Source organism: Nilaparvata lugens, chromosome 11 (genome assembly GCF_014356525.2).
Source record: "Nilaparvata lugens isolate BPH chromosome 11, ASM1435652v1, whole genome shotgun sequence".
NCBI lineage: Eukaryota > Metazoa > Arthropoda > Insecta > Hemiptera > Delphacidae > Nilaparvata > Nilaparvata lugens.
In genome coordinates this window covers 45445449-45461466 of record NC_052514.1, presented here as the reverse complement: position 1 = coordinate 45461466, position 16018 = coordinate 45445449, and positions in this window count along the sequence as shown.

Below are 16018 nucleotides of genomic sequence, written 5' to 3'. Positions count from 1 at the left end.
TTATCAAAACAAATTTAGAAGAGCTAGGGTCCTTGAAACTTCTATTCGATTCTTTACAACGTTAAGACCAAAATTATTTTAAAACATTAATTCATCAATAAGGGACCTTCAAACCATTTCATATACTAATTCAACTTTTAGTTGTTTAGTAGATTATCAAATATAAATTAAAAGAAAACTGAAATTCCCAGCTGGATTCTTACAGAGAAAATATGGCCTCACATTTCAATGTAAAGATACAACCGAAAATCTATTACTCAAACCAAATTCATAAAATTTATAATCTATCCATTCCCAATTTCCAAAGTTACGATTTAACAAAGAGTCTAATTCCGCACGTTTTAATTGATTGAAAGTCTATAGTCACTAAAACCCATTCTATCACATCCGGAGTTCCTGGGACGTTTGTTTAATTTGGAAAAAGTTGTTACCTCAAAGCTGTTTCTTCAATTCAAATTTAGGCTCGGTGATTGAGCTCTACCATCAGGAGACAGCATACCCCAAGCTTCTAGGACTGCTATCGATTTAGAGGCATCTCAGCGGCTTAGAGACACACGTTCATGTACCCGTAAATTGATGGACTCGTACATTGATGGAGCCATACTTTGACCGTTGTTAGAATAAAAAAATAAACTAGGATAAAACAAATTAACTCAACTTCAGTTATATAATAAAGTCAACCTACTTTAGGTTCTATAAAACTCAAATCAATACTTATTACTTTAAAACACAAATAGACATTACCTACTTCAATATCTTGATTTAATAGATAAGAATTTATTTGTAATCAGGGTCATGCCCTTTATACAAAGAGATGAGTACGTAGTATTCCATAATACCAAACTTTAATTCACTAGTTGATTGAACAACTTTTCATAACAAGGTCTTTCGAGTATTGTTGTTAGTTTAGTCAATTCTCTTACATAAGAGGAAAATCTCCATTGTGAGGTGACAAATTTGATATCCTCTCTTCTTAAAGCATTTACTGAGGCGAAAAAACTAGAACATGCTATAGGAACAGATGGTTCCACAGCCAAATACTAATCAAGCCTAAAGCTGGAGTTAAAGCAAAGATTAACACTAAATACTGATCAGACTACATTTTGTACTGCTTATGACAGAGGACAGACACTGAGTGAATGCACTTCGTTACGCTTGCCTGGTCTAGGAGTTGTGTGATCGTCCATACTAGATAAACCTAACCAACGTTAACTGTGATTGGCAGTTATAATTTTTTTGAAGATATTCATCACAATTTCTGCCAATAGGAAGAAACGGTACAACTACAATTCAAGATACATTCTCCCACCAAGTGACAGCAAGAGTGGTCATGAACCAGCACTGATACTCCAAGAAAATCGTTGATTTTCTTAGTACTATAACTTCTACGCACACACTCACAGAGTCGACACTACACAATGCAGAAAAGCAAAGGTCATGAACTAAGCTGATGCTCCAAAAAAATCGTTGATTTTCCTAGTACTATAACTTCTACGCACTCACTTGCAGAGTCGACACAACACAACGCAGAAAACCATAACAGAAATCCATTTTCATAACATAATCCTCATCACTCACGATTGGAACAATGAATTATTACAGCAGGTTGTTCCTTTTCACTGATGACGCGGCGGTGGTGTCATCCAGCTGCACGTGGGACAAACCTTACGAGCAGGCGGGGGCAGACTTGGTCAAAATCAAACGCTGGTTGGAACAGAGTACCTTAACATTAAATGTAGAAAAAAACCAAGCATCTGCCAATATTTTTTAGAAGTGACAGTGACCCTGCTCTGAGACGGCTGGCCCTCCACTCCTGTGGTGACCTGCAGTCGGTGGACTGCGGCTGCAATGTCATAGAGCGTGTGGAACAATATTTAGGTGTAATAATTGATCATAAATTATCCTGGGTTCCACACTTTAAGGGAGTTAAAAACAGGCTTAGAAAACTCCTTTTCGCAGCTTGGAGGGGTGCTGACTGTGGGTCAGTGTTGGACGGTTTACTTTGCCTAAGTGCAGTCGTTGCTCCAGTATGGTGTCCTGTCGTGGTGGGAGGGGGGAGTCTCAGCCGCCGCGCTGCATCCACTAGCTGTCACACAGAGATCACTCATCAAAATAATTCTAAATGAAATTATCCGATTTCCTACTGAACAACTCTACACCGTATTTCCTGTTCTTGACATAAGACAAATCTACATTGAAATTCTTCTTATTTATATCAAATCGTACAGAACAGAAATTTCTACACAGCTAAACCATAACTATCCCACTAGATATATGCTGAATTTTGGATTTAATACACTTAGAGCTACCTTTACATCGGTCGATAACAACCCATTTAGTATTGCTCACCTACTTCATCGCAATCTTCCAATCACAATAAAAGAGGCTGAGGGATGCAGTGTTGCTAACTACAAAAAGAAGATAGTCACATGGTTGCTTGGTATTGGTCGGGAGGCATCAGAAGCCCTCATAAACTCGCCCTTAATGTAGATTCTGATTCAAACTCTGTTAACTCTGGTACTGTGATGCAGCACTCTGAACATTATAATAAGTAATTTAAGTCCAACATAATACTAAGTCTTTAATAAAAGAAACCCACGACATCATGCTCTGTTTATTAAAAAAAATCTATTAATAATTTATATTTATTCTTCTTCGTATAACATATTTCCAATATTGTAATAGTTAAGTGAGAATAATATTAAGGTAGAATTCTGCAGAATGTTTTATTTTACAGTTATTATAGATGGGAATTCTTCCCCCACACACGGAATGTTGGGGAGTATTTATTTCCTGAAAATATTAATTATTGAATTGTGATGTAAATGTTTATTGATGTATTTTTTGATGAAAATAGATTTAATTGAATTGAAATTTGATTGAATTATCAAGCCTATTGGGAGAGAGGCGGCGTTTTTTGAAAAAAACTGGGTCCAAAGCTATCATGATTTTCTTCAGTTTTCTTGTATGAGATAACTGCCCAAACGGCTGCATGGTCTGAGATTATTCCTCGTTCAGTTAGAAAGGTGAAAACAAACTCCTCATCAACGTTTGTGTAAATATTGTCCAAACATGAGAGATTACTTGTTGGTTTGGTATGTACAAGATATAGGTCCAAGGATCTCATCATATTTTGAAAATGCTGAGTTTCATTTGACATATTCAAAATATTTACATGAAAATCGCCCGCTACTTCATACTGCTGTACTTGTATTTCCCTAACTCAATCAATAGCATTTCCATTTTATCTATAGAATCATGGACATTGGAGTTGAATTAGTCAATGGGGTTGTTCTCATTGTCACAGTCATCTCCCAAATCAGTCAAGTTCAAAGACATGAATGAAATATTTTTACTGTTGGTGTCCCTAATAATCCAATCTTCAACCGACTGATCATGACAATCATCTATCTCTACCTCGAGCTGTGATGAACTCGATCCGGAGACAAAAAATGGTTTTGTTGCATAGCCCCATTCACAGTTGAGTTTTCAGTGTTGCTTACCAGAGAGAGACGTGTATTGAGTTGATGAGTTGCATCATTGTTGCTGTGAATTTGCATGCTCTGTTCCTCCTGAGACTTTAATGGAGCTGAACTCAGTACTTCTCTTTTTTACAGTCTAGTATGATCCGATTGAATAAGTTCTTTAGAGTATTTGAGCCCTTATGATTGAGATAAAGTCCGTCTCTTGCAAAAGTGGGACCACGTACCCAACATTTTGGATCTACAAACATGCAATTATTTTGACCACAATACCATTTTTTTACGCCATTAATTGCGTCCATATATCTGTAATCCGTGTCCAACCTATAGAGAAGACCACTTATCACTAATTTCCCTGAAGTGAATTTTGATTTTGCTACTCTGATAAGATTTTCCATTTTATATCCCAGATCGTCTGGTGTTGAAGAATCCCAATCATCATTTGTACCCACATGTATTATTATTATATCATAGAGATTGTCATAGGAGGATAAAGTCCTTGTCAACGATACAAAATTTGCTCCAGAATATGATTTGAATAAAGAGTTATCCATATCCATACCTCTCTTCAATTTGAAATGCCTAATCATTGAATCGCCCACTACCAGTGCATGTACACCTGATTTATGTTTTACAGGAGAACTCTAAAGGATAACTTCTTCCCCAACATTTTCACTGATCGAAAGTCCATAACACTTGTATGATTGGAGTGTGTCTTCCAATTCCTTGATTTTATTTCGTAGGAATGAGTTATCAACTACAGTGTTTCCAATGAGGTTGTCATCTGCTCTATTAGTGCATTTAAGTGATTGATGTCAGGAGATGGGTGCATGTTTAATTCCGGTTGGGAAGTTTGTACGGAAGTGTCATTTTTTGATTAAAAAAATACTCGCTCTCACCTCCTTCACCACCGGGAGGAGAGGGCAACATGTGGTCAGACGCCTCTATCTCAACTATTCTTTTCAATAGGGCTGCTTTAATATTGTCAATCTCGACAAATTTCGACCTCAAAAAGTCCAACTCGGCATTCAAATTTGAGAATATAGAAAGTGGGAGTGAGAGTACTATATGCCTATTCAGTTTCAGAATTATTCAGGGAGTGCAACGGGGGAACACATGACGACCCTTAACCCTCCATTATGAGTTCACATTCATGGAGAATCTTTGGAAAATGCGCATCATAGGTTCAGAGGTGTTTACTTTTACTCTTCCTATATCATAGTAGCATCCTCAAGAATTGTTTCATTCGTTCCTTTACTCATACAAGAAAGTGAAGAAAAATACTGGAAACCATATAGGCCTACAAAGATTCTCTGAAATGAGAAGTGAGATGAAATTGTTGTAATTTATACTCCCATAGAATTGACTGATTTCGAGACGTTGGAAACCAACATCGAAATAAAATTTGGAAGATATTTTGCGGGAGGCGAGGGCGTGCTTGTTACCTCAAACTCTGAAAGTTTACCATCTTTCCCATTCGTGGTTTTCAAGTGGGTAAAATTGAGCGCCCTTGCCCTCCCCCAAAATATTTTCCAAATTCTATTTCTGTTATACAGCAACCTCCCCAATACCTTATCTTATACACTCTTAGGAGGGCGATTGGTCTGTAACTGCTAGCATCACTTGGATCTTCACCAGGCTTCAATATTGCAACAATTTTTGTTTTCTGAAAAACAGTAGGTAATCTCCCAGTTTCCAAAATATTCGAAAAGAAATCTGCAAGACACTTCCTTACTTCAATTTTACACCCTCTCAGAAACTCTGGGAACATGCCATCTCATCCAGCTGCTTTCCCTGTTTTGGTCTTAGATGAAGCTATATTGATTTCATCAACTGTGAAACGTGCTGATAATGCAGAATAGGGCTGAGTTTGCTTTACTGTCTCTTTCAAATTCCACTGAACCGCTCTTGTATGGTCTTTATGTGCTACTACTAGACTATTCTGCTAGCAATCTTTCTTGGGTCGATTCCTGGATTGGTACTCTGAATGATAGGAGCAGTACCAAGCCTTTGTAATAAGTGCTCGAGTGTCTGAAATCAGTCTCCTCAAACATTGATTCCCATCTCTCAGCACGGGATTCATCCAGCTTCCTTAGCAGTTCTGATGCCACTTCCTGGTTTTTTGTTTGTATGAATTATTTGTGGAGAAGGTTGCATTCGTTTGTCCAACAAGTGATATTTATTCCTTGCAGTAGCCGCTTGGAATAAACTTTTCCGCCACCCTCAGAACCATTTCAACAAGGTAGAGGAAGCTTCTACAATCTCTCTGTCCATCTCTTGGCAAAAATGATCCCATTGACAAGGGTCATCAGAATTATTGTGCAACGGGGGATTTGTGAGATGAAGCAAGTGATTCTCACTATCCATGCAGTTTGAACTGAAATCAGAGTTATTATTACTGGCAGGTACAGGAGACATAATCTGGGTTGCAGTATTGTATTCGTGTACCGAAGATTTTTCATCATCTGACTTCTCATAAAATGATTGAAGATCAGGGTCTGTAGTTTCTTCTGTGTCTAGGTCATCACGAGAATGATTATGTATTACATTGACTTCCAAAATAGTGGTCTTCCCGGGGGAGGTTTTCAGAGTAGCAGGACATTCTATATGGGTACATCTCCAAGAATGAGCCCCAGAACTTTAAAGAGTGCCAGACTTACGGAACATAAATGAATTGTGAATAATAGCAGGTTTGCCTCTTATAGTTTCAGCTTCAGTTAGTGACATATTGATATAATGTGAATGAGTTATTTATATTTATGCCTATTCAATTAAGTTATTCATCTGATATTTATTACTATTTTTTCCAAAATTTTGTTATTGTATTCTATTCTTTTTTTTTTTGTTCTAGTGAATTTTATTATAGTACACTCGTATTAATTCATGAATCGTATTAAATTGGTTATGATAAAAAACTTCTCTAGTAGTATCCAAGTGTACGAACCGCGAGACTTTTTTATTACTTTTCCCCCCCTCCCCCCTCCCCCCACACCCAGCCTACCTTCCCCCCACCTCCCCCGCACCGATCCTACCTCCCCCGCTCCTGCCGCACCTCTCCCGCCCCTCTCATAACCCCTTAGAAGAACCTCTCTCTCTCTCTCTCTCTCTCTCTCTCTAGAAGAAGGAGAAGAAGAAGAAGAAGAAGAAGAAGAAGAAGAAGAAGAAGAAGAAGAAGAAGAAGAAGTAGGAGGAGAAGAAAAAGGAGAAGATGATAACAATGATACTCTCTCTCTCTCTCTCTCTTGTCATGCTCTAGTTAATATAGTCATGGCTAATTACATTCAGTCATGCTCAATTACATTTAGTCATGGTCTATTTGATGATTAATAGTAGAGAGAGAGAGATATGTGAGAGAGAGAGAGGCAATCTACTGACAGATTTAAGTGAAACAAACTTCTGCCAGATTTAAGTGAAATGAATATCTTACTCTCAGATTTAACTGAAACATGTTCTTGACAACGATGTAAAGCAGTGGGTGTCACACAACGAACACTGCCAGATTTAAGTGAAACGAACTTCTTACTGTCATAAATTCTAGATGTACTTGACAACTAGGATGAGATTTTACCATTCTTTCAAGAATACATGTCCAGCAGTAACATTCAAATCCCATCTTTTCAAAACTCTTTATGTGTCTGTGTATTCAGCACAGTTGAATATTCTTTGGAAGAATAATAGTGAATTCAAAGTTCCTTTCTGAATCTATATTGATATAAATTAAATCATTCTCACCAAATCTTACATTCTTAACAAAGAACCAATCAAACTGAAAAACATTGTCATATCAAAGTTTGTCATTTCTTGTTGTAGTTTTCACTCATCTCACAGCACTATGTAGCAACGTTTATAGATAAGCTTACTGTGAGACAACCTTGGGCATTATCATTACGCACCAATTCTGCTCTTGGCTGATGATTAACATGTTTCAAAATTTCACTTCAGAGACCTTACAAGGACGAATGCGGTTCCGGTCTAATTCAATACTTGAGCATTGTCACGTTTTGCAATTTTAGTTCACATAGCTTACAAGGACGAATGCGGTTCCGGTCTAATTCAATACTCGATCATTGTCACGTTTTTGCAATTTTACCTCACAGACTTCACAAGGACGAATGCATCTCTGTTCTAATTCATCTCAAACTTGAGCATTAACACGTTTCGCACATAATCTTGTTTCACCTTGGAAAAAATGCATTTGAACACTCTCTCACGTTGAAATAGAATGTAGCTAGCTATTTCTCCCAAGCAATTTGCATAGTGGAAATCGGTTAAAGATTGATATGATTCTAACTTTAGGGTTTTAGAACATCGCCGTAGATTGACAGACCCATTTTATCAGTGATTAAATCACCTACTTGATCTTCTGTCAAATTATGTTTGTTCCGCCTCAATTCATATGGAAACTAACCTTAGCATAATTCTGCACTATTTGGTATGCTATTCGATGTATAGATAAAGTGAGATAATCGGTGAATGCAGCTGAACATTGTAATCTCGTCACTTCATCATTCTCTGTATTTTTAATTGAAGTTGCTATTTCCTCACGAATTGATTTGAGTGTAGCTTGTAATTCATCTTTCTTGATAAATGCTTGCATTTCACTACTCAGATCATTTCCAATACATAAGTTTCGCTAAACGTAGTTAGCAATGTATTCAAATCATTTTTTGAAACAAATTGTTCAATCCCCTCCATAAGATTTGTCTTTATTGTATTAGTCATTGCAGATAATCGATCTTTGAACTCTTGTTTTGTTATAACATTGTTAATCAATGCCTGCACAGTTTTATCCAAATATTCCTTATCAACCGATAATGAATGAGTTTCATTTACTCTAGTAAAAAGTTCTGTGCTAAGTTGTTTCAATCTGGTATTTAGATAATTTCTATCTAATACTTGCAAATCTTTAATCTTGTCTGAGATAACTTTCAATTTCTCATCCAAATAATTCTTGTCAACTTTATCATCGTTGATCGTATTCAAGTGGGATCTGAATATCTCTGTTGTTGATTTGAGATCATGAAGAGAATTCTCCAAATTGATAGATTTCTCTCTAAGTCCCCTATCGATATTGTCAGATAACTGTTGTAATGTACTGAAGATGTGTTCCTTTTCGATTTTGTTCAATCCAATATTCTCAACTATATTAGATAATTGTGAATCTGAATACGAATGCAGAGATTCACTAACACCCTGTTGATTAATTGCCTGTATTATTCTCTCACTGAAACTGGTAAGATCTGGTTCATTCCATACAATGTCTTTCTTCGCAGCGACTCTCTCGCTTTTACCTCTGAATCTGTGCACGCTCATTCTGCAACTAAACAATAATTTTACCTTCACGCAATTCCTCTATAATTGATGCAATCTCAACATCATGACCCGAGTGCCCAGCAAGTTTTGATGATTTTAATAAATGAAGTCTCTGAACCAATTCGTCATAGTTGTCATAACATTGGTAAATTCTATTGCTAGAAGTATTTTTTGCAAATTTCAATAACCCAGAACCTCTCTTACTTGTTTTTTTTAAAGGAAACAGCATTTGAATTAAGCGAGACTTTACACCACTGTTACGTTTCACATATCCTCGTCTATCCAAATGAACTTTTGTTATTGATAAAATCTTCTTGTATTCATTTAGATCTTTTTCATCAAAGAGATATGAATTTGGTCTTTGGGCAAATAACAGTTCTAATAGTCCATGTGTAATTCGGAATTTTTCGTTATTAATATAAAAGAAGTAGTTATCAAAGCTAACAACCATCTCACCCATAAAATATAATTTTCGGTCAGAATCATAGGAAATTCCATAAGGAATCGAGTTATCCAATTTTTCACTATGAAATGTATACAAATATTGTGCAAGCACTTGATTCTTTATCTTCTTTATTTTGCCGCTTGTATCACTCTCAAGCCTAGTTGAATAAATATACTTGATTCGTTCATGCTTAGATCTTTTTCAGCTGCTGATGGTGATGCAACTTCTATTGTTTCACTAATATCATCATGTTTTTCTCCCAATTCCATACTTTCTCCGTCTTCTTCTTCTTCTTCTTCTTGTTCCTCCTTTTTTGGTATGAAACTCTGATCAGAGTGGTGAGAAGATTTAGTTTTCCCCATTTCAACTAGAGGTGTGATAATCGGTTTAAAAAGTTTTTCTCTGTAATCGTCAGATTGCTTCTCAAAATGTACAATGCTTCTATGTTTATCTCTAATAACTTTCCTCAATTTCCTAATCTTATCGATTAGAGCAAAACTAGCATTTTGTCTTCTACGAGACATCCTCATTCTTTCACTGCTACTCACTCTCTACTGAATGTCAATAAAGTTATCCAGGCTCTGCCTATATTTTCCACTATTAGCTACACATTCGGTCATAATAGTAAGAAAACTATGCTTCTTAGAATTCCACACATTTGAACACAATTTACTGAAATCTCTGAAGCAAATATCTCCACCCACATAGTCTCTATGTATTAATTTGAGTGATAATTGGTCAATTTTGAATATAACAATCATATTTGCATTATCTCTGGTGAAATGTTTTTGTGTTGCACCATAACTTTGAATCAAATATGCTGTATCAATATTACGATGTCTACCCATGGTAAAATAATCTCTTATTTGAGGTGTGTGACTAAGTTGTAAATCATCGAATATAACGAGAGAAAATTGTGGAATTTTATTCGGGTGGGGAATTCTCTCGGGAATATCATTGACATGAAATTCAATACCTTTCATTTTTGAAAAGACTTTTCTTAAAAACAAGTACTCATCTTGATATTGACTTTAAATAAATTTAAAATTTAAATTTTAAATTTAAAAATGGTATTTAAATAAATATGTTTAAATCTCAATCCATTTTTGGAAAAAATCAAGTTGAACAATAAATTTGTTTTACCGCATGCAGATGGGCCTACAATGAGAATTCTAGCGTTATGTGGTATCAATGTACCATTCTTACACCATACAGACTTTTCCTCTTGTGCAATTATCTTATCGAAATTTACAATGACGAGTTTGTTCATGTTGAGAAAGTGAGATATACAAACAGAACTGTTTCATGTGTCTGGTTCACTCGCTAATGAAGCATTTCTAGGTGACACACATACATGTACTCACCCATTCAACATCTAGTCACCTTGTGCCACATGCTACTAGCACTTCTCTATGACAAAAATGAGAAATGAAAGAGCGAACATTTAATTCAAGTTGTTTTTATTTGAAAAACACACACACAATGTAAAGAATATTACAATGATTATCCACAACAGATGTGGATGGATAATTATATAATGTACATTATTCACATCATATGATCCCACTCTAATTATTTACAACTAATGTGGATAGATAATTATAATGTACATTATTTACATCATATATGATCTTACTCTAATTATTTACAACAAATGTGATTCGATAAAATTATACCATGTGATCTTACTCTGAATATTATTTACAATCTTACTCTAATAAGTTCTCTTGATTTATGAATGATGGTTGTGGAAATCCAATCTATTTCACAAGCAACTTATCCTTATCTCGTCTTAATATTTTTTCTATCAAATGAACATTTCTTTCAGATTCATTCAAAAGTGTTTTTTAAATTTCTTCTTGATAAAACCTACCCTGTATTATCTCACCACTAAGATCTTCTAATAAGTAAGTGATAGGTCTTGTGGGATGTATGCTCACAATTCGGGAATATTCGGGTGACCAATTCATTAGATATTTTCCATCAAATATCTGTTTCTTTTTAGAAATTATCACAATATCACCTAGCTTATATTTTGGTTTCAACACTTTCAATTTGAATCGTAAATTAAATGCAGAGTTTAGTGATTCTAAAACACGTTTACGATGTTTTTTAGTTACATCTTTGGGTCGCATTCCAATGCTACTGTGTACTGTATTGTTATAATCATCTACAATATTTTGTAAGTTATTAACCCAGTTTTTACTCCCACGTTCAGTTAAAGATCGATATATTTTTGATTTTATTGTACGATTAAATCTCTCAGCGATACTAGCTCTCTTATCAGTAAAAACAGAATAATGCTTGATATTATACTTATCTAACAAATCTTCCACATGCTTATTAAAATACTCCTTCCCTCCATCTGTCTGGAAAAAAGCATATGTTTATTCTTACAAATAATGGGTTCGAGTGCATTATAAACACTTTGTGCAGTCTCATTCTTTAAAGGTATACAATAAGCGTACTTAGTAAAACAATTAATAACAACTAAAATATAACGATATCCTTTATTGAATTTAGATAAGCTACCCATCTTAATCAGATCTGATTGATATAAATCGTTCTCATTCTTCAACTCATATCTACGTGTGGAGTAATTTACACGTGCAGCAGAGTGAAGCTCTGCTGCTAATTTTGCTCTAATATTACTCATTCTTCTTTGTCTGAAGACACGCTTGAAACAGAATTCGATGTGTTGGTCACTACCTCGTTACACACACACACTGATCTGTGCCATCAGTTTGCTATTTTGTAGTGACCGAATGGTAATGTATCGATTCCGTTCTCTGCAATAAAGCGCTTGTCATCGAACGGGCTTAAACAAACCTTTGCGCATTCAATTTGATGCATGTTATGATTGAAGGATCTCAACATATTACATTTCTCTATATGTTGGCATCGTTCAATCAAACATTTCTTATACAAGTCAAAACTAAGTTTTCTATTTTTCACATGTGTCTTCACACCTTTTGCTACACACTTATTTACAGTTTCCTCCTTCTCATTATTTACAAGATATGAATACAATTTCGAGCATAATCCCAGAAAAGATTTTAAAGGAAATGAAGCTGCCTCATCCTTAAATTTCCCTACAACTTTATTCCTCTCATTGGAGAAGCATTCATGCTCAGCTGGGTAATTTGAAGTGTCAAACAATTCTAGATTTTCTCTTATCAGTTGGTAGACGTCGGGTGTCTCCAACGATAAGGGGAAGCTATCTGTATCAGTCATACAAAGCTGGATGCGTTGCCATGGTATGATTTTTTGCAATTTACAATAGAAAAAATCATACATGTGTAGTTTACTCAAATCCAGGAGGCAGAAACCTGAATAGATTGGCTTATTCATTTTTAGTTCCAACTTTCGCGAGAAAACCGCAATCACATCCGAACTTATTATCTGCCAGCGTTTACATAGGGGATTTGAAATGTACTTATCTAGATGCTTGACGTCTGTGATAATTTGAACATTACATTGATGCCGATTTCCCTGTATCGATTTTCCGAAGCATAAGTTACTCATCTGTTTAAAAAAAGAGACTTCAAATTCATTTTTCGCGGCTTGCCTATTACAGGTATTGAACTCAATGTAGTTCTTCAACCAAGGCGATTGGGAAAAGCTAATGACGCAATGAACCTTTGTTAATTGCAATCTGAGTTGAAGGTACAGTTTCAAATTCATGTGATGAACAATGTACCTCTCTCGATCAAAAAGTGTGTTCATGAGTTTTTTAGTCAGAGTTTGACCGTTCTCATTGGTTTGGTACTCGGAGAACAATTCGCTAGGAGGAATTTGATGAAGTGGAGCGAGAGGGAAATTGGCATGCATATCATGTAACTCCTGTGGGTACTTGAGATCACATTCAATTACATAACCAGTTTCTGATTCACTCTCCAAATTTGTAAAGTCAAGAGCATGGATTTCTTCCTCTGAGAGGAACTTGAAATTTCCATAAGGTAAGAATTGATTCATAGAGTGCGCATACAAAGAATTACAATCTATATAAGCAAATAGTTACTTGGTTTTGTGGTATTGTATGTGTCAGGGATGTGTTTGTTATTGGCTTCGCAATAACGCTTGCCAATAAACGAAACACCACCGCGCATTCCTGATTCAAACAATAGATGTATATCTGGATCGCTAATCAATTGAAGTTCAACCCGGGTGAACTTTAACATACAATTCCAAGTGTAATGAGCAAGCGAAAGAAAATGAGTCACATCGAGGCCATATGACCTAAAAAGCGTTGACCTCATTTCTTCGAAAACCTCAACTAATAGCATGATGTCTAGGCACAGATAGAAATCATGATACTCGCCGAGAGATTTCAACTTGAATGTTGAGAACACTCTTTGTGCATGCTCATATTCTTTGGGGAGAGGGGTGTATCGTTAAGATCATTATAAAAACATTCTATCGGAGGGAGAGAAGTCTCAGCAAATTTTTCAGGGCAAGATATGTACGAATAGGGATATACTCCTCTTTTCAACAAGAGTTGCCTATGTTCGAGATCTGGGTCATTAAATACTGAAAACAGACATTTGAACTTCGATTCCATATCTGTACTATCTACCAAGTTGCGCACTAATACTTCTAAAGATTCATTCATAAATTTATATGAATCTAAAAACTTGATTTTTCCCACAGATCACTGATTCATTACCATCCATATTCACAACAAATGTTTCCAAATCCACGTAGATTGTGCACCCCCCACTGACCAACCTTGTTATACATATCCTTAAACTGATCAAAGGTCATGTCAGCGCCGACATGATCTCGGTACAAGTGTTCATGTTCAGCTCATCCTGTTGAAACATGACAAGAAAGTTTGCATTGTCACGAATCAGCTGTTTTGGAATGCGGCTATAGGTCTGTGCTGGATAAAACACATCAACGTCACTGTGTCAGCCTGCACTAAAGTACTTCTGATGGTATCCTGCTGCTCACAAATCACATCGTCGAAAATAATTATTGAGTTGGGTGGCAGCTCATGCGGGTCGGGTATTCTTCACTTGTATCACACTCGACATAGTTTATTCCATTTCCTGCAAGTCCTTGCATGATTGTACGGAGCAGCTCATACTTGGACTGGAATGTAGTCTTGAAAAAAGGTAGATGTTTGAAAATTGAATTCCTTTCTCATCAAAAAGCATGTGAATAGTAGGTTGGTTTTGCCGCAACCAGAAGGTCCACATATAATACATCTCATATGATTGGGGAACAATGGTCCATGACACATTTTCTTTGTATCAATTTCCACCAAGCCACACCCCCTAATCACTTTGTCAAAATTGATAACTCTAAACTGGTTTTTCTGTTGAATGAGTTTCATTTACTCTAGTAAAATGTTCTGTGCTAAGTTGTTTCAATCTGGTATTTAGATAATTTCTATCTAATACTTGCAAATCTTTAATCTTGTCTGAGATAACTTTCAATTTCTCATCCAAATAATTCTTGTCAACTTTATTATCGTTGATCGTATTCAAGTGGGATCTGAATATCTCTGTTGTTGATTTGAGATCATGAAGAGGATTCTCCAAATTGATAGATTTCTCTCTAAGTCCCCTATCGATATTGTCAGATAACTGTTGTAATGTACTGAAGATGTGTTCCTTTTTGATTTTGTTCAATACAATATTCTCAACTATATTAGATAATTGTGAATTTAAATACGAATGCAGAGATTCACTAACACCCTGTTGATTAATTGCCTGTATTATTCTCTCACTAAAACTGGTAAGATCTGGTCCATTCCATACAATGCCTTTCTTCGCGGCAACTCTCTCGCTTTTACCTCCGAATCTGTGCACGCTCATTCTGCAACTAAACAATAATTTTACCTTCACGCAATTCTTCTATAATTGATGCGATCTCACATCATGAGCTGAGTGCCCAGCAAGTTCTGATGATTTTAATAAATGAAGTCTCTGAACCATTCGTCATAGTTGTCATAATATTGGTAAATTCTATTGCTAGAAGTATTTTTTGCAAATTTCAATAACCCAGAACCTCTCTTACTTGTTTTTTTTAAGGAAACAGCATTGAATTAAGCGAGACTTTACACCACTGTTATGTTCACATATCTCGTCTATCCAAATGAACTTTTGTTATTGATAAAATCTTCTTGTATTTATTTAGATCTTTTCATCAAAGAGATATGAATTTGGTCTTTGGGCAAATAACAGTTCTAATAGTCCATGTGTAATTCGGAATTTTCGTTATTATATAAAAGAAGTAGTTATCAAAGCTAACAACCATCTCACCCATAAAATATAATTTTCGGTCAGAATCATAGGAAATTCCATAAGGAATCGAGTTATCCAATTTTTCACTATGAAATGTATACAAATATGTGCAAGCACTTGATTCTTTATCTTCTTTATGTTAGCGCTTGTATCACTCTCAAGCCTAGTTGAATTAAATATACTTGATTCGTTCATGCTTAGATCTTTTTCAGCTGCTGATGGTGATGCAACTTCTATTGTTTCACTAATATCATCATCATGTTTTTCTCCCAATTCCATACTTTCTCCGTCTTCTTCTTCTTCTTCTTCTTCTTCTTCTTGTTCCTCCTTCTTTGGTATGAAACTCTGATCAGAGTGGTGAGAAGATTTAGTTTTCCCCATTTCAACTAGAGGTGTGATAATCGGTTTAAAAAGTTTTTCTCTGTAATCGTCAGATTGCTTCTCAAAATGTACAATGCTTCTATGTTTATCTCTAATAACTTTCCTCAATTTCCTAATCTTATCGATTAGAGCAAAACTAGCATTTT